Below are 20,468 nucleotides of genomic sequence, written 5' to 3'. Positions count from 1 at the left end.
GAGCAGAGAATTACAATTTTATCGGCTGATGTCCTTACACAGCTCTCTGGTTCTTGGCCATTGTGGAGAGGTTGGGAGTCTGTTTGATTGAGTGTGTGTGGACAGGTGTCTTTTATACAGGTAACGAGTTCAACACTGGTGCAGTTAATACAGGTAATTGAGTGGACGAACAGGAAAGGCTTTTAAAGAAAAACTAACAGGTCTGTGAGAGCCGGAATTCTTACTGGTTGGTAGGTGACTCAAATCTTATGTCATGCAATAAAATGCAAATTAATTCTTAAAAATCATACAATGTCGATTTTCCTGGATTTTTGTTTTAGATTCGTCTCTCACGACGTGTGAAACGTGTAACTATAATAAAAATTACAGACCTCTACATGCTTTGTAAGTAGGAAAACCTGCAAAATCGGCAGTGTATCAAATACTTGTTCTCCCCACTGTATATATATATATATATATATATATATCTGGGGAAGGGTACCAAAAAATGTCTAAAGCATTGCAGGTCCCCAAGAACACAGTGGTCTCCATCAATCTTAAAAGGAAGAAGTTTGGAACCACCAAGACTCTTCCTATAGCTGGCCGTCCAGCCAAACTGAGCAATCGGGGTAGAAGGGCCTTGGTCAGGGAGGTTTTCAGATTTTTATTTATTTAACATTTGCTAAAATTTTGAAAAAAATCTGTTTTCGCTTTCTCATTATGGAGGATTATGTGTAGATTGATGAGGTATGTGTCTATCTTTTTAGGATAGCAAAGGGCAGGGTTTCTGCGTGTGTGTGCGGTTTATATAGTGGTGTATGTCCTTACCTTGTTGGGCTGTCCAACGAAGGGGTTCCCAGCACAGCGCTGGTTGATGACATCTCTGATGAGGTGTTTCTGTCTATTGTAGGTGGTGAGGATGCTGATCCTGTCGGCAGGGTAACCCAGCAGACGCATGTACATGAACAGATCCACACAGTACTCTGCCTCACCCAAGTTCGACAGAGAGAGGGAGGAAGGGTTGAGAGAGAGGGGGGTGAGAGAAAGAGAGGGCAGGTTAGACAACAAAAAGTTTTGCACACAGGGGAAATCAAACAAAATACTATTACTAAAACAGATACAAAAACGAATTTCCCAGTGTATTAGAATGTTTTCCCCTACTGGTTTGACTATAAGCGAGATGATTACAAAAGTCTTCATGTTTGTAATACACATTTCCACACTAATTCCAAGCTCTTTTAGTACCCAGAGGGCACTGTAAACCAGTCTGTGTGTGTTTGTTTTAATATATGAAATCTGTGCACGTGCCCCTGTGCTGGTTGGTGTGCCACGCAGAGAGGGGTCTGATGGGGGTGAGGTTAGGCTGGCTGGGGTTTATGTCCCGCCGGGCTGGTAGGCGGCATGACGGGGTGTGAGGCTCAAGCTCATTGGCCTGCTGCTGAACCACACTGGGACTGGGATATGCGTTACTTTCCCTCTCACTAAACTAAAACACAGGATCAGGTGGCAGGTCTCATGCACACAGATGTTCACTTACAGATACACAAAGAAATGCACGTAAAGTTGCACGCATGATAAAAAAAGATAGACACCATCTTACATACGACAGACAGGCACGCACACACATGTGCACGCCAATGCACACACACACACACACAATGTGCAGTCAGCTGGCCTCTCAGTGCCTCGATTCTGTCTGCAGTGCAGTGAACAAAGGGGGTTTGGAGGATCATGACAAAAGTAGAACATCACGCTTCTCTTTCTCCTCCCAAATACAGACAGGTCACAGCTGTTCAACAGCAGCTGGCCAGCCTCTCTCTCCATCTCTCGCTCCCTTTCTCTCTCCATCCCCCTCTCTCCGTCTCTCGCTCCCTTTCTCTCTCCATCCCCCTCTATCCATCTCTCGCTCCCTTTCTCTCTCCATCCCCCTCTCCCCGTCTCTCGTCCGCTTTCTCTCTCCATCCCCCACCCCCTCCTCCGTCTCTCGCTCTTTCTCTCTCCATCCCCCTCTCTCCGTCTCTCGCTCCTTCTCTCGCTCACCCTCTTTTTCCTCATCTCTTTCTGCCTCATCTCTTTCTCCATCCAAGTGTTTGACCTCTCCCACACTCATTAATACGTAGACATACTCTATAAACAAACTCAAAAGGCAGTTTATATATGTGATATTTTTTCTGCTACTACACATGTTGCAGCCTTCAAGCTGCAGTGGCCTTCTATCACCGATCCTTGATTCTCAGACCAACTCTATGGTTCTAATTAGCGACCCAGAAGCGTTTCAGTTTAATCGCGCGTTTCATGATTGAAGCACCTATCTAAAGAGGACTGTTTTTCGACATTGAAGACCACTATATAATGCAGCGATGTTTCAGATACAGACAATCTAAAGAGGATACTGTTTTTCAGATTAAGACCCTATTAAAGAGGACTGTTTTCAGATGTAAGACCACCTATTAAGAGGACTGTTTTTCAGATTTGAAGACACTCTATTAAAGAGGACTGTTTTCAATTAGGCACTTAAGAGATGTTCAATAAGACCATATACACAGAGGACTGTTTTTCAGATTAAGACCACTATTACACGAGGACTGTTTTCAGATGTAAGACCACTATTAAAGGGGACTGTTTTTCAGATTAAGACCATATTAAAGGGACTGTTTCAGATCAAGACACTATTAAAGAGGATGTTTTCAGATTAAGACCACTATTAAAGAGGACTGTTTTCAGATTAAGACCACTATTAAAGAGGACTGTTTTCAGATTAAGACCACTATTAAAGGGGACTGTTTTCAGATTAAGACCACTATTAAAGGGGACTGTTTTCATATTAAGACCACTATTAAAGAGGACTGTTTTCAGATTAAGACCACTATTAAAGGGGACTGTTTTCAGATTAAGACCATTATTAAAGGGGACTGGATAGATTTGATAAAACACTTACCCGTCTCACTATTACTAAGTTGTTATCGGTTTCAGTGACTTTTAACCAGGGCTGAAAGGCTATAATATACCACAAGCACACGGAGACGCACACACACGGAGACTGAGATACGCACGCATACACACACTGAAACGCACCCTGGAGGCAGTGCTTCCACAACGGAGAATGATCTGCCCTCCAAATGTCGCCAAAATGAAATTACACATTTCCAACAGTATGCATTATTCATCCAGTTTCAATTAAGGCTGGGCACGGTGGAATAACAGGGTGGAATAACAGAGCAGGGTGGGGTGGAATAACTCACACAGCCTGGACCTTTGCTAGACAACCAGCCATGGAATCCCATCAAAACACTGCACCACGTCTGTTTCTGTTCCCACTGACTTCCCCTTACCTGGCTCCAATGAACCCTGTTAATATGACTACCGACAGATTTTCCTGACCATGTGATCTGACCAGGAAACACTCTGGGCGCCTAGTTGTAACCCAGAGACACACAGACACGCTGTAAGATGGACACACACATCCACCCACCAGAGCAGACATCTGTGTGTGCCCGCGCCAGGGTTTTCGTTAGGAAAATGTGATACCGGACAATGTGACCTGGACGATTTTAATTTACCAGCCATTTGAGAAATTTACAGGACCCATATGCATTGGGTGCATAATCCATTATTGAGTTGCGGCTGTCAGTGAGAGCATCTAAAATATGTGTGAAGATGTCTTGAGTAGGACTATAATTCTAAATATTGAGACAAGAAAGGGAAGGGTGTGTGGCGAAGATATAGATGAGTCTCTCCAGAATTGCTCAGCTTTCTCCCGCCAATCTTAGCACATTCATTGTTTCATTGTGTGAATTATTTCCCTTTTTTGTATTTTTTTTGAATCAACTCCCCATTACATACACTATATGGCCAAAAGTATGTAGACACCTGCTTGTCGAACATCTCATTCCAAAATCATGGGCATTAATATGGAGTTGTTCCCCCCTTTGCTGCTTTAACAGCCTCCATTCCTCTGGGAATGCTTTCCACTAGATGTTGGAACATGGAACATTGCTGCGTTAGTGAGATCGGGCACTGATGTTGGACGATTAGGCCTGGCACACAGTTGGTGTTCCAATTCATCCTAAAGGTATTCAATGGAGTTGAGGTCAGGGCTCTGTGCAGGCCAGTCATGTTCTTCCACACCGATCTCGACAAACCATTTCTGTATGGACCTCGCTTTGTGCACGGGGGCATTGCCATTCTGAAACAGGAAAGGGCTTCCCCAAACTGTTGCCACAAAGTTGGAAGCACAGAATCATCTAGAATTAAGGGTTCCATGCTCTCACTTACATTGTATACTGTAGCGTTAAGATTTCCCCTCACTGGAACTAAGGGGCCTAGCCCGAACCATGAAAAAGAGCCCCAGACCATTATTCCTCCTCCACAAAATGTTACAGTTTGCACTATGAATTGGGGCAGGTAGTGTACTCCAGGCATCCGCCAAACGCAGATTCGTCCTTCGGACTGCCAGATGGTGAAGCGTGATTCATAACTCCAGAGAACATGTTTCCACTGCCCCAGAGTCCAATGGCGGAGAGCTTTACACCACTCCAAGGTGGCATCCGATTACGGTGCCACAATGAAACTCACTGAGATCTTCAGTAAGGCCATTCTACTGCCACTGTTTGTCTATGGAGATTGCATGGCGGTGTGCTCAATTTTATACACCTGTCACCAATGGGTGCAGCTGAAATAGCCAAATCCACTAAGTTCAAGGGGGGTCCACATACACTATTTATAAAAGTATGTCACCAGTAGTAAATGTACTGTTAATACCGTTCATTTGGTTACATGAATTGAACTTAATGCATGTATTAATTACAGTCGTTTACCATTCTCGGAGTGGAAACGTTGTTTACAGAGATGACAAACTGCTATACTTGTGAGAAACAAGTTTTGGTTAATTTCCATTTTTTATCTTTTGTTTGGAATGCTCCATGTGAGCAATACGTGTGTCTGGTTTCTCTGTCCTGATAATGTTGGGTGAGCGCTGTCGTGGTAATTTCCTGTATTACTCAATTAAGAAAGAGCCAACCACACACAAGTCAGAGTTATATTATACAGTACATCTTTAATATATATATAAGCTTCACCAAAGCCCTTTTTTGACTCTCAGATCAATTCAGTGTCTATAAATAAATTCCCTGAGAGTGCTTACAAAACAATTCTTAGTTTCATTTATAGCCGAGATACACCCCTCTCAACTTACAAAGAATCCTTTACCCGAAAGAGGAGTATCCTATCGCTAGACAGCATCAGCTATAAATCCTCGTTCAGTTTGATCTCCCAAGACAAGGTTTCAATCTCATGCTTGGTACTTCACTGTCTACCAACCATTACCTCATCCAATGGCATATATCAATTGTCGTTTGAGATACTCCCATCTCAAATACACCCCCTCCTGGATAAGCTCAGAAAAGACAGAGAGCCTCTTAGGTCATATACTAGATCAAGATAAGGGCAACCTCAGAGGGGAAATACAATGGTTCCAAACACTGCCAAACTCCTTCCCCCTATGAGAAAAGTAGGGAGTGACTGGCGTACAGACATTGTATGAGATAACTAACTGGTTCCCCATTAATAACGCCATCCCGTCACATGGTTTAGGAATAGTTACAGACACGTTCTCATAAGAAAACAACGTTCCATTCTGTCCTACTCCCCTTCTGATATTCTACCTAGCGCCACATGGTTTAACAGATACATTGACTTATGAAGACAAGCCTGACCTCTCCCCTCTCTGGCCCCAAGTTACTAATCCCTAGCTCAGAAGGGAAAATGCACTGTCAATCCTATAGGCCAGAGGGCCCCATTCTAATGACAAGTATCTCACAAGCATATGATGAAAATAACATCTTATCTATGTTACTTAGCTAAATCTGATTCTGCCACGACAGCGCGCACGCCTGAGCATGCACAGAATTACCTGGCCTACTGTTGAAACACTGTTTTTGTTTTTTTACATCCATTGCGAATGATAATATTTCTCACAGTAAGCTATTTGAATAATCTTTACAAATCTCCCCCTCGATAACTTAACCTCGTTGTGAAAAAGCAACGGAAGTAATAGGCCTACTGCTGGATTGGTCTATAGGCTATGAGTTCCATGCACTAATTTCTTTAGCCGCCAATGGATCACAGTGCATCAATGTGTCCATATGACAGAGGTTGGTGATCTCACATTAGTTGACCTTTAAATTTGAGATTTTTATCATCTTAATTCACATTTTTATGATTAACCAGGTGACAATGATTTTGAGAAATTAAAAAGTTAATATTGAAATGAAACTGTTCCATGAAAATGATCATATGAAAATCATAACTGGCTCGCAGAATGGTAGGATAAATTGTAAGCTTCCCCAAACTTGAAACTCACAGGCCGCCTTTGAAGTCTTTATAAAATAATTGCCTCCACGTTTCCATGGTGGGATTTTGCCTATAGACTACATTAAAGCAAGGTAAAATATACATCACAATATGAAATACAACACTCAGGTGTCGAACAATTAAGTATGTTTTCAAAATGCATAGTGCCTTCAGCTCACATTGTAAAGTGGTGGGTGACGCGCTGATAGCCTGTTGCCTGCATCTGAATGGTGAAGGGAGGCGCGCCTTAAATTACCAGTTGAGAAATAAATATAGTAACTCTTTTCAAATCGTGCACCAAAACTTTTTTGGACATGCAATTGCCTTTAGAATTGTTTCACAATGAATGGGCTTATAAAAGCACATTTTACTCCAGCAGAAACCAACTGAGGAGCTGCAGGAGAAATCCCACTTAAAATAGGCTCTGTATGCTGTGCGTAGTTGTGTTGGATAAATAAGATACATGATGAGTAAGGAAAATACACACAGGCCAATTGAATACATTAAACTTGAAAATGAACGTATAGACTGTCACGATCGCCTTCGTCGTGGAAATGACCGGACCAAGGTGCAGCGTTTTTCTTTATTATAAATGTCGCCAACAAAACAAGAAACAACAAAAACGAACGTGAAGCTTACTAGGGCTATACAGGCCAATAACAAAGACAACTACCCACAAAATACAAAAGGAAAAAAGGCTGCCTAAGTATGATTCCCAATCAGAGACAACGATAGACAGCTGTCCCTGATTGAGAACCATACCCGGCCAAAACATAGAAACACAGAACATAGAGTTTCCCACCCGCGTCACACCCTGACCAACCAAACATAGAGAATAAAAAGATATCTACGTTCAGGGCGTGACAGTACCCTCCCTCAAAGGTGCGGACTCCTGCCGCAAACCTGACACTATAGGGGAGGGTCCGGGTGGGCATCTACCTCGGTGGCGGCTCCGGTGCGGGACGCAGACCCCGCTCCACCTCTGGCTCCCCCCACTTTGGTGGCGCCTCTGGTGCGGGGACCCTCGTCGCCAACCCCGGACTGGGGACCCTCTCTGCAGACCCCGGACTGGGGACCCTCGCTGCAGGCCCCGGACTGGGGACCCTCGTTGCAGGCCCCGGACTGGGGACCCTCGTTGCAGGACCCGGACTGAGGACTGTCGCTGGAGGCTACGGACTGGGGACCGCCGCTGGAGGCTCTGGACTGGGGACCGTCACAGGAGGCTCCGGACTGCGGATCAATGCTGGAAGCTTCGTGCCATGGATCCTCACTGCAGGCTCCGGGCCATGGATCATCACTGGAGGCTTGGTGCCATGGATCATCACTGAAGGCTTCGTGATGGATCATCACTGGAGGCTTCGTGATGGATCATCACTGGAGGCTTCGTGCCATGGATCATCACTGGAGGCTTCGTGCCATGGATCATCACTGGAGGCTTCGTGCCATGGATCATTACTGGAGGCGTTACTTTTGCCCGGCAAATGCGGGGCGCTGGCACAGGACGCACTGGGCTGTGCAGACGCACCGGAGACACAGTGCGCAGAGCCGGCACAGGATATCCTGGGCCGAAGAGACGCACTGGAGGCCAGACGCGCTGAGCCGGCACCATCCGTCCTGGCTGGATGCCCACTCTAGCCCGTCCAATGTGGGGAGCTGGAATGTAGCGCACCGGGGTGTGCACGCGCACTGGAGACACCGTGCACTTTACCGCATAACACGGTGCCTGACCAGTACCACGCTCCTTGCCGTGAGCACAGGGAGTTAGCTCCGCCAACCTCCCCGTGTGCCCCCCGCCCACATTTTTGGGGAGTGGCTTCCCGGTCTTCCTTGCCAGCCTTGACACTATGTAACGCTGGTCCCCTTGACTAGCTGCTTCCACCCGCCTCGCTGCTTCCACCTGCTCCCACGGCAGGCGATCCTTTCCAGCCAGTATCCCTTCCGACGTCCAGGATCCCTTTCCTTCCAGAATGTCTTCCCATGTCCACGCTGTCTGCTCCTCCCGGCCACGCCGCTTGGTCCGTTTGTGGTGGTTAGTTCTGTCACGATCGCCGTCGTGGTGGAAATGACCGGACCAAGGTGCAGTGTGGTAAGCGTACATTTTTCTTTATTATAAATGTCGCCAACAAAACAAGAAACAACAAAAACGAACGTGAAGCTTACTAGGGCTATACAGGCCACTAACAAAGTCAACTACCCACAAAATACAAAAGGAAAAAAGGCTGCCTAAATATGATTCCCAATCAGAGACAACGATAGACAGCTGTCCCAGATTGAGAACCATACCCGGCCAAAACATAGAAACACTGAACATAGAGTTTCCCACCCGAGTCACACCCTGACCAACCAAACATAGAGAATAAAAAGATCTCTACGGTCAGGGCGTGACATAGACAGATAAGCCTGACTGTCAAATGTTATTTCCATCAATGAATAAAAACCTATTTTGCATTGGGATTTATTTTCTTCACCGGTCATTTTATTTAAAATGGGGGGGGGGGGAAAAACGGCAATTGCCGACTAATGGAAACCCTGGTGTGTGTGTGATGTCTCCAGTATGCTTGTGTCTCGCATGTCTCTGCTTGACACAAATGTGATCTTATGTGCCCAAACGCAAGAGAACTCAGTAACCATGGCAACAGCTGCAACAGCTGCCTCAGCCCATCGCCTCAGGTTGAGTGTAACGGCCCAGGACTGGCACGTGGCTGAGTAACTGAGGGAGATGTAAAGTAAAGAGGGAATACAATTGGGGAGGGAGTGAAAGAGCGTGCGGCTGTGGCACACTACCCCTAAAAGGAAAATGAGAGTTAAGACCTCAATTGAACTACTGTAGAATCAGGGCTGAGTGAAACATACTGAGAATGTAATGTACTGGTAAATACACACATGCTAAAATAATCCATCTAATGTTAACCTTATCAAATGACCAGTGATTTCAATATTCCCCCGTGTCCCATCAGTGATCTACTGAATATTATAAACCAGGTAGCTGGGGTCCTGGATGCTGATTGGCTCGAACAGCATTTCAGCCGTGTGTATATCAGCCATTATATAATGGCTGGGTCTAATCCTGAATGCTGATTGGTTAAAAGTGCATTCCAGCCAGTGTCTATTCCACAAGTTACCACCAGCTAAATCTACGACGTTAAAATGCCTATTTAGTCTGTTCAATCAGACTGTCTCATCAATGGGCTCCCGAGTGGCGCAGTGGTCTAAGTCACCGCATCTCAGTGCTAGAGGCGTCACTACAGATCCTTGTTCGATTCCAGGCTGAATCACAACCGGAGCCCCGAGTGTATGGCAATGGAACATTTAGAACGAAAGACTGGATTGCGTACATAGATACAGAACAAAAAGACTGAATGACTGGTTGCGTCTCTGGCAACCGAACCAGTAGAACGAACGACCAGCCGGCTTGGGTAGCAATCCTAGATTTGTTTCGGGACTATATCTTGTGAAAGGATGAAATAGTACGAATAAATTCATCAAAATAACGTTAATAAAAATGTGTCAATCATTATTTGAGTATGTTGGTAACCCGAAGTATAAAAGTGATAATGCCCTAGAAGCTGGTGTTTGGAGGATATATTGGCACAGTTTGCCGGCCCTCTACGAATATATCCTCCAAACACCGGCTTCTCGGGCACTATCACCTAAATATACCATGGGTATGACACAGAAATACCCGTTTACTGTTCCATTTATGTTGGTAACCAGTTTATAATAGCAATAAGGCACCTCTGGTTTGTGGTATATGGCCAATATAGCTAAGAGCTGTACTTAAGCACAACGCAACACTGAGTGCCTGGAGACAGCCCTTAGGCCTTGGTATATTGGCTATATACCACAAACCCCTGAGGTGCCTTATTGCTTTAATAAACAGGTTATCAACGTAATTAGAAAAGTAAAAATACATGTTTAGTCATACCCGTGGTATACGGTCTGATATTCCATGGCTTTCAGCCAATCAGCATTCAGGGCTCAAATCACCCAGTTTACGTATAATGGTCAAAATACCACACCCCCTCAGGCTTTGTCGCTTAAATGAAGGGGGTCTACTTTACATCCCAAACCATACAACGTGTATGATGTGACGCACGTCATTTTCCAACTACCCGAGATAAATAAAGAGAAAACATTTTCCATTATGACTCATTTCAGAACAGTGCAAGTGCAGAGCAGGGGGCACCAACAATGAGCTTGAGGGGTTGGAGTATTAACGCACATGTACTTTAGCAAATGAGCCACACCAAAGAGAAATGGGGATAGATTGTTGCTGGCTAGGTCTCATGTTGCTAGTGCTCAATGGAGTGTGTGCTTGTGGCACGGGGGAAAGACGTCCGTTTGTGTACTGCTGTGACAGGCATTCACCAAACACTGGCACTATCGTGTGTGTGTGTGTGTGTGTGTGTGCGTGCGTGAGGGAGGGAGGGAGGGAGGGTACCCCTCTGGTCTCGGGACAAGTGTGTGTAAGGGGGTGAGATGAGAGATGTGGTCAGTTCCCTTGAGGCGTCTGAAATTGGCAACAGCCAAACGGAGAGGAGAAACCGAGACACACATGCTCCTCATTTAACATGTCCAGACCGGAGACACATGCTCCTCATTTAACATGTCCAGACCGAGACACATGCTCCTCATTTAACATGTCCAGACCGAGACACATGCTCCTCATTTAACATGTCCAGGCCGAGAGATACATGCTCCTCATTTAACATGTCCAGACCGAGACACATGCTCCTCATTTAACGTGTCCAGGCCGAGAGATACATGCTCCTCATTTAACATGTCCAGACCGAGACATACAGTGTCTTGCAAAATAATTCATCCCCCTTGGCGTTTTTCCTATTTTGTTGCATTACAACCTGTAAATGTAATTGATTTATATTTGGATTTCATGTAATGGACGTTGGTAACCAAATAGTACAAATTGGTGAAGTGAATTAAAAAATATATATTTATACATTTTTGGGGGGACAAAATTAAAAAGGGAAAAGTGGTGGGTACATATGTATTTACCCCTTTGCTATGAAGCCCATAAATAAGATCTGGTGCAACCAAATACCTTCAGAAGTCACATAATGAGTTAAATAAAGTCCACCTGTGTGCAATCTAAGTGTCACATGATCTCAGTATGTATACACCTGTTCTGAAAGGCCCGGCAACACCAAGAAGTCGGCAACACCAAGAAGCAAGGGGCACCACCAAGCAAGCAGCACCATGAAGACAAAGGAGCTCTCCAAACAGGTCAGGGACAAAGATGTGGAGAAGTACAGATGAGGGTTGGGTTATAAAAAATATCCAAAACTTTGAACATGCTCCTTTTTGATTTGATGATGGTGGGATGTTCCCCTTAAACCCCCCTTAAACCCTCCTTAAACCCCCCAAGACCTCAATCCAATTGAGAATCTGTGGTATGACTTAAAGATTGCTATACACCAGCGGAACCCATCCAACTTGAAGGAGCTGGAGCAGTTTTGCCTTGAAGAATTGGCAAAATTCCCATTGGCTAGATGTGCCAAGCTTATAGAGATATACCCCAAGAGACTTGCAGCTGTAATTGCTGCAAATGGTGGCTCTACAAAGTATTGACTTTATCCACGCTCCAGTTGTTTGTTTCACAATAAAACATATTTTGCATCTTCAAGATGGTAGGCATGTTCTGTAAATCAAATGATTACAAACCCCCCCAAAAATATATTTTAATTCCATGTTGTAAGGAAACAAAATTTGAAAAATGCCAAGGGAGGGGAATTATTTTGCAAGCTACTGTATATGCTCCTCATTTAACATGTCCAGAACGAGAAACATTGTCCTCATGTCCAGACCGAAACATACAGTTGAAGTCAGAAGTTTACATACACCTTGGCCAAATACATTTAAACTCAGTTTTTCACAATTCCTGACATTTAATCCTAGTAAAATGTCCCTGTCTTAGGTCAGTTAGAATCACCCAACTTATTTTAAGAATGTGAAATGTCAGAATAATAGTAGCGAGAATGATTTATTTCATTTTTTATTTCTTTCATCACATTCCCAGTGGGTCAGAAGTTTACATGCACTCAATTAGTATTTGGTAGCATAGCCTTTAAATTGTTTAACTTGTGGTAAAAGGTTTTGTGTAGCCTTCCACAAGCTTCCCACAATAAGTTGGGTGAATTTTCCCATTGATCCTACAGAGCTGTGTAACTGAGTCAACTTTTAGCCTCATGTCTGGCACACACCTTTTCAGTTCTACCCACAGATTTTCTATAGGATTGAGGTCAGGGCTTTGTGATGGCCACTTCAATACCTTGACTTGTTGTCCTTAAGCCAATTTTGCCAACAACTTGGAAGTATGCTTGGGGTCATTGTCCATTGAAGACCCATTTGCGACCCAACTTTAACGTACGCCTGAGCTGATTCTTGAATGTATTGCTTCAATATATCCACAATAATTTCCCTACCTCATGAATGCCACTCATTTTGATGAAGCTGCACCAGTCCCTCCTCAGCAGAAGCAGGAGGGAGCAAACATGATGCTGCCACCCCCGTGCTTCACGGTTGGTGGTGTTCTTGGGCTTGCAAGCATCCCCCTTTTCCTCCAAACATAATGATGGTCATTTATGCCCAAACAGTTCTATTTTTGTTCATTAGACCACGAGACATTTCTCCAAAAAGTACGATCTTTGTCCCCATGTGCAGTTGCAAACCGTAGTCCTGCGCTTTTTGATGGCGGTTTTGGAGCAGTGTTTCTTCCTTGCTGAGCGGCCTTTCAGGTTATGTCATTTAGAACTCGTTTACTGTGGATATAGATTATTGTACCTGCTTTCCTCCAGCTTCTTCACAAGGTCCTTTGCTGTTGTTCTGGGATTTGATTTGCACTTTTCGCACCAGTCCCTTCATCTCTAGGAGACAGAACATCTCCTTCCTAGCGCGTATGACGGCTGCGTGGTCCATGGTGTTATACTTGCTACTATTGTTTATACAGATATGTGAACTATACCTTCAGGCATTTGGAAATTCTCCCAAGATGATCAGACTTTTGGAGGTTACAATTCTTTTCTGAAGTCTTAGCTGATTTCTTTTGATTTTCCAATGATGTCCAGCAAAGAGGCACTGAGTTTGAAGGTAGGCCTTGAAATACATCCACATACACCTCCAATTGACTCAAATATGTCAGTGTAGCCTATCAGAGGCTTCTAAAGCCATGACATAATTTTCTGGAATTTCCAAGCTGATTAAAAGTCACAGTCAACTCAGTGTATGTAAACTTCTGACCAACTGGAATTGTGATACAGTGAATTATAAGTGAAATAATCTGTTCTGTAAACAATTGTTGGAAAAAATGACTTGTGTCGCACAAAGTAGATGTCTAACCGACTTGCCAACAACTATAGTTTGAACAAAAATTTGGGAGTGATTGAAAACGACCTTTTAATGACTCCAACCTAAGTGTATGTAAGACTTCCTGACTTCAACTGTACATGCTCCTCATTTAACATGTCCAGACCGAGAACGACACATGCTCCTCATTTAACATGTCCAACCGAGACACACATGCTCCTCATTACATGTCGAGACACAATACACACGCTCCTCATTTTAACTGTCCAACCGAGACACATGCTCCTCATTAACATTCCAGACGCGAAGACACATTGCTCCTCATTTAACATGTCTCAGACCGAGACACATGCTCCTCATTTAACATGTCCAGACCGAACACATGCTCCTCATTTAACATGCAACCGAGACACATGCTCCCATTTAACATGTCCAGACCGAGACACATGCTCCTCATTTAACATGTCAGACCGAGACACATGCTCCTCATTTAACATGCCAGACGAGAACATGTCTCAAACATTTTCCAACCGAACCACATGCTCCTCATTAACATGTCCAGACCAGACACACATGCTCCTCATTTAACATGTCCAGACCGAGAGACAACACATGCTCCTCATCTTAACATTTCACCAGAGACAGCCAAACAGTAGCCACATCATGTAACATTCCAGAACCAAGAACATACATGCTCCTCATTTAACATGTCCCAGACCGAAACACATGCTCCTCATTTAACATGTTCCAAACCAGAGACACACATGCTCCTCATTTAACATGTCCAGACCGACACACATGCTCCTCATTTAACATGTTCAGACCGAGACACATGCTCCTCATTTAACATGTCCAGACCGAGACACATGCTCCTCATTTAACATGTCCAGACCGAGGACACATGCTCCTCATTTAACATTCCAGACCGAGACACATCGCTCCTCATTAACATGTCCAGACCGAGACACATGCTCCTCATTTAACATGTTCAGACCGAAGACACATGCTCCTCATTAACATGTCCAGACCGAGAGACACACATGCTCCTCATTTAGAACATGTCCAGACCGAGACAACAATGCTCCGTCATTTAACATGTCCAGACCGACAGACACACATGCTCCGTCATTAACAACATGCTCCAATGAACCGAGAGACACACATGCTCCTCATTTAACATGTCCAGACCGAGAACATACCATTGCTCCTCATTTAACATGTCCAGACCGAAACCACATGGATCTCCTCATTTTAACATTTCCAGACCGAGAGACACACATGCCTCCCTCATTTAACATGTTTCAGACCGAGAGACACACATGCTCCTCATTTAACATGTCCAGACCGAGAGACACACATGCTCCTCATTTAACATGTTCAGACCGAGAGACATGGTGCTTATTTAAACAACAATGAGCAACTTCAGGACACTCCTGAGCGAGCCACTTTATAAGGAAAGACAATCTGGCTGCTAGTCCAGAGGACAAATCACTAGCCTGTCCTGAGTGGCTCCAGTGTTAGCGGTGCGCTAGGTAATGTATATATCAACTGGACTTGTCCCGGATCCATTATGGTTTAAATGAATGAATCATTGAACAACATCCTCTGCTACTCTGCGGAGTGAGTGTGTATGTGGAATGCTTGTGTGTGTGTTCCTGTGTACTTGTGTGTGTGTGTTCCTGTGTATGTATGCGTGTGTTGCTGTGTACGTGTGCACGTGTTGCTGTGTACAGTACCAGTCAAAAGTTTGGACTCACCTACTCATTGGAGGGTTTTCTTTACTTTTACTATTTTTTACATTGTAGAATAATAGTGAAGATATCAAAACTATGAAATAACACATATGGAATCATATAGTGATAGGTGATATAGATATAATTTAATTGTATTATTATATGTAGTAGAAAGTGATGGGTTAGAAGACACCTACATAACCAACCCATAAAGTAAAATGTAACATCCATATATGCCAGCTATGTAAACTTTAACATTGATTTATACTGCAATAGATGTTGTTCAATTGGTAAAATACATTTTTGTCTTCTTCTAACGCCCCTTAAGGGCAAAGTAATCTAAAAGTAACTGAACGTAATCAGATTACGTTACTGAGTATGGATAATCCAAAAGTTACTGATTACAATTTTGGACAGGTAACTAGTAACTGTAACGAATTACATTTAGAAAGTAACCTACCCAACCCTGTTGGTACTGTGTGTGTGTTCCTGTGTATGTTCCTGTTTATATGTGTGTGTTTCTGTGAATATGTGTGTTATTAACCTGGTAGAAATAAGGGTTGGGCTCTGACTCTCCCACTCAATTGAAGTCCTCCACGTTGAGGAGCTGGAAGTCAAAGGTCAGGCCAGGGTTAGGGGCCTGGAACTGGGGCAGCAGCTGTACGTGGGGCAGGTTCTACAGCTGCTTATAGCGCCAGTTATATAGATTACACAGACTGGAGGAGAGATGGAGAACCATGCTAGCATTAGCATCAGAGAAAGATTCACCATTCATTCCTATGGTTAGAGAGAGCCAACATAGTATTAGCATTAAAGAGATTCACTATTCACCACTTTAGCTTAGCGTCCATGTTAGTTAGTATACATAGAGGGCACCAGAGGTAATATAAACTCAAGTGACTATCCACTTAACTACTCAACTGACTAGACAATTAGCCAGGGAGACATGACCGTATTCACGTGTATCAACTGGTACTTAGCAACTATTGGATCATGGACGTAGCCAGGGTTTTTTAATTGGCTAACAGACTAGTTATTTTCGTCTCGTCTTATGTTTAAAAGGTTTAAATGACGTCATACACACTAACGAAATATTGTGTTGATATTTTTGCACTAATGTTTGATGATCAAAAACAGCATGATAAAGTATTTTCACATTTCAAAATGATTTTGTACATGTTCAGACATGTTTGTTTGATTATAGATAATAAAAAAATATCAAATCAAATGTTTTTATTTATAAATCCATTTTTACATCAGCAAATGTCACAAAGTGCTTAAAAAGAAACCCAGCCTAAAACCCCAAACAATGCAATGCAATATGTACTGAGCATTTCTGTTTGAACCATATTCACTGTTATGTCCCCAGTGCCCCTAACCCACCTGGCACGGGCACGTCCCTGGTCATCCAAGTCAACGGTGGGTACCCCAAGGTGTACGAAGCGGGTGAACAGGGACTGCTCCATGTTGGAGTACTTCTGGAAGGCCATGTTCTTAATGACGGGGGGCAGCTGCTGGTGGTCTCCTATCATGATCCAACGCTTCCAACCTGCTGTAACCATCCTCTGGGTTCTGGAGAGGAAATATACTGTAGGTCAGTGTCAAGGTTCAAGGTCAGTTCAGTTCTCCTCCACAGAGACCATAGAGTGTTTGAGGGAAAATGACTGCCCATGCATTACCAATTAAAAAAAAAACGTTTTGATTGTAAAAGAAAAGTTTGCTTAAAGCTGCAATATGTACATTTTTGAGCGACCCAACCAAGCAGTAGATCTGTTCTATGTGCCCTACTGCTATGCTTCCTGTGCTTTGTTTTTGCGTCTTACTTTCGGTTTTGTACACCAGTTTCAAACAGCTGAAAATACAATACTTTTGGTTATGGAAAATATATTTCACAGCGATTTAGATGGTACAATGATTCTCAACACTACATTTGCTTGTTTTGGCAGAAACTGAAATTAGGCAAACTATTAGAATTTTAGCAACCAGGAAATGGCAGAGTGATTTATGCATAGTGCATCTTTAATTATGGATGGTTAGATCTGATTGTATGGTGGTGATTAGCTAGTTAATATCTGTGTCAGTGTTGCTTTAGTTTAGCGCCCCCTTCCACAGCGTACAGGTGTTCCACTAGGACAGCTCATAGACTGGTGGTCATGGGGAGACATATTGCAGCATTAGTGTGTGTTGGTGGTGAACATGTGTTGGGTGCTGACGTTCTTTGCATTTGTCTGCTGCCTCACAAAAGCACAGACCCCTGGAGAATAGCTGTATGCCTTCTCTCCCTGTTTCCTTATCCCTACTTTCTTTCTCTTTTCACAAGCAGCGAAAACATTCATTCGGTCTGCCTTGCATTTCAAACACCCCTCATCGCCACGGCACCTCTTCACACATCTGTTCTTCACCTGCTTTCATTCTCTCCATTCTCACCCCTCTCTGCCTGTTAACTGAGTGGCGAACTCTGCGCTCCATCGCCCTCCAGCTGGACCACAGGACTGTGTCGCGGTGTCAGATACAGCCTGGAAACAACTATCTGCACCAATGCAAAGCTCCAAGCAACTGAAGCAAAGCTGCAAAACTTCCAGAAGTATGTCTGTCTCTCCATCATATCTGCAAAGGACATCTTCAACAAAGTATATGGTTTTGGATAGGTGAAACTTGATGTCAAGACCAATGGCTCGTCCAACACTGACACTAGCAAAGTCAATGGCAACCTGGAGACAAATGGGGTGAATACGGTCTGACGTTTAAAGAGAAGTGGACCACAGACCACACTCTGGGGACGGAGATCACCATTGAAGATCAGGCAACCAAAGGACCGGAACTTACGTTCAACACCCAACTCTCACCAAATTCTGTCAAGAAGAGTGGTAAGGTGAAGACTGCCTATAAGTGTGAATACGTCAACCTGGGAGTGGATGTAGACTGACTTTGCCGGCCCGGCCATGCATGGGGGCAGCGGTGGCCGGGTACGAGGGATGGCTGGCTGGCTACCAGAAGACCTTCAACACAGCCAAGTCCAAAATGACCCAGAGCAACTTTGCTGTCAGCTACAAGACAGGAGACTTAAAGCTACAAACCAATGTTAACGATGGCAGAGTTTGGAGAGTCCATCTACCAGAAGGTGAATGACAACCTGGAGACAGCTGTGAACCTTGTCTGGACAGCACGCAGCAACAGCATCTGCTTTGGCATCGCTGCCAAGTACCAGCTGGACTCCAGTGCCTCATATCCGCTAAAGTTAACAATGCCAGGTTGGTAGGAGTTAGCTACACCCAGACACTGCTGCCAGGTATGAAACTCACCCTGTCTGCACTGGTCGATGGCAAGAGCATCAACACCGGTGGCCACAAACTGGGACTGGGCCTGGAGCTAGAGGCATAAGTATTTAGCTAACCTGTCTAGTGAAGTCGTCATATTTAATATTTGACGGAATAGCAGAAGAATTTGGCCTGATGTATTACCAGCCAAACAACCCTTAAGGGATGTCTCAAAGGAAAGGGATGAATCTAATCTAAAGCAACAACATACATAACATAGCCTTCAGTTGTGTCAGTTAGATGGATCCCCAAACCATTAGCCACTGTCATTTCCTTTCAGTTGGTTTGTAGTCAGTCATCCTGTGTGTTCTACAGTAGCCAAGTACTACTAGGTCTGCTATTTATTCAGTCATGTAGCCCTATACTGTGTTGTACCACTAGTGAAAAACATCCTCCTCAAATAGAGCATTCCTTCTGCATCTTTTACATCTGCTTTAGTGGTTTGCCTCATTGGATAGGACAATACGAAGAGGGTTACATGAAGACACACAAGTACTATGTATGTGGACAACCCTTAAAATGTGTGGATTCAGGTATTTCAGGCACACACATTGCTGACAGGTGTACAAAATCGAGCACACCGCCATGCAATCTCCATAAACAAACATTGGCAGTAGGATGGCCTTAGTGAAGAGCTCAGTGACTTGGAACGTGGCACTGTCTGTTCAGTCGCGAAGTGGTAGGTCACACAAGCTCACAGAATGGGACCACCGAGTGCTGAAGCGCGTAAACTTCGTCTGTCCTTGGTTGCAACACTCAGTAGAGTTCCAAACTGCCTCTGGAAGCAACGTCAGCATAAGAACTGTTCATCCGGAGCTTCATGAAATGGATTTCCATAGCCGAGCAGCCACACACAAGCCTTGCGCAATGCCAAGCGTCGGCTGGAGTGGTGTAAAGCTTGATGCCATTGGACTCTGGCACAGTGGAAACACATTCTCTGGAGTGATGAATTACGCTTCACCATCTGGCAGTCTGACGGATGAATGTGGGTTTGGCTATTGCCAGGAGAACACTACCTGCCAAATGCATAGTGTCAACTGTAAAGTTTGATGGATGAGGAATAAAGGTCTGGGGCCGTTTTTCATGGTTCCGGATAGGCCCCATAGTTCCCTTGAAGGGAAATCTTAACATTACAGCATACAATGACATTCTAGACGATTCTGTGCTTCCAACTTTGTGGCAACAGTTTGGGTACGGCCCTTTCCTGTTTCAGCATGACAATGTCCCCGTGGACAAAGCGAGGTCCATACAGAAATAGTTTGTCCTGACCTCAACCCCATTGAACATCTTTGGGATGAATTTAAATGGCGACTGCGAGCCAAGCCTACCCGCCCAACCTCACTAATGCTCGTGGCTGAATGGAAGTAAGTCCCCGCAACAATGTTCCATCATCTAGTGGAAAGCCTTCCCAGAAGATTGGAGGCTGTTATAGCAGCAAATGCCAGATAAAAAATAAAAAATGCTCTACCATAAGCCGCCTTCAAGAGAATTTGAGTGTACGTCCAACCGGCCTCACAACCACAGAACAGGTGGCCCATGGCTGCACCCCTGCCTAGTCATTGTTCAGTATATTTAGCTAATATTCTTCAGGATATGTTAATTATGCTTATTGAACAATTAACATATCCTGGCAGTCATTGGCAGACCCGTACTATCTTGATTACCCAACCTGCTTCCTGGTTGAACATGGTAATATAAATTGCACAACAATGCCAAATGGGATTTTCTGGGTGTGATTAGAAAGGAAAAGATGACCTATTATAATTGA

The 20,468-nt window shown here is 44.1% G+C and overlaps 2 pseudogenes; one reads left to right on the top strand and one right to left on the bottom strand.

Annotated features, from left to right (window-relative positions):
* The window catches only part of LOC112073861 (RNA helicase aquarius-like), a 105,867-nt pseudogene that overhangs the window by 41,781 nt on the left and 43,618 nt on the right, over nucleotides 1-20,468 (bottom strand).
* Nucleotides 17,970-18,838, top strand: LOC112073860 (voltage-dependent anion-selective channel protein 2-like; annotated as a pseudogene).

The sequence above is a fragment of the Salvelinus sp. IW2-2015 genome, unplaced genomic scaffold (assembly GCF_002910315.2).
Source record: "Salvelinus sp. IW2-2015 unplaced genomic scaffold, ASM291031v2 Un_scaffold2396, whole genome shotgun sequence".
In the NCBI taxonomy this organism is placed as follows: Eukaryota; Metazoa; Chordata; class Actinopteri; order Salmoniformes; family Salmonidae; genus Salvelinus; species Salvelinus sp. IW2-2015.
The sequence above is the reverse complement of the archived record's forward strand: the minus strand, read 5'-3'. Positions and strand labels throughout refer to the sequence as shown.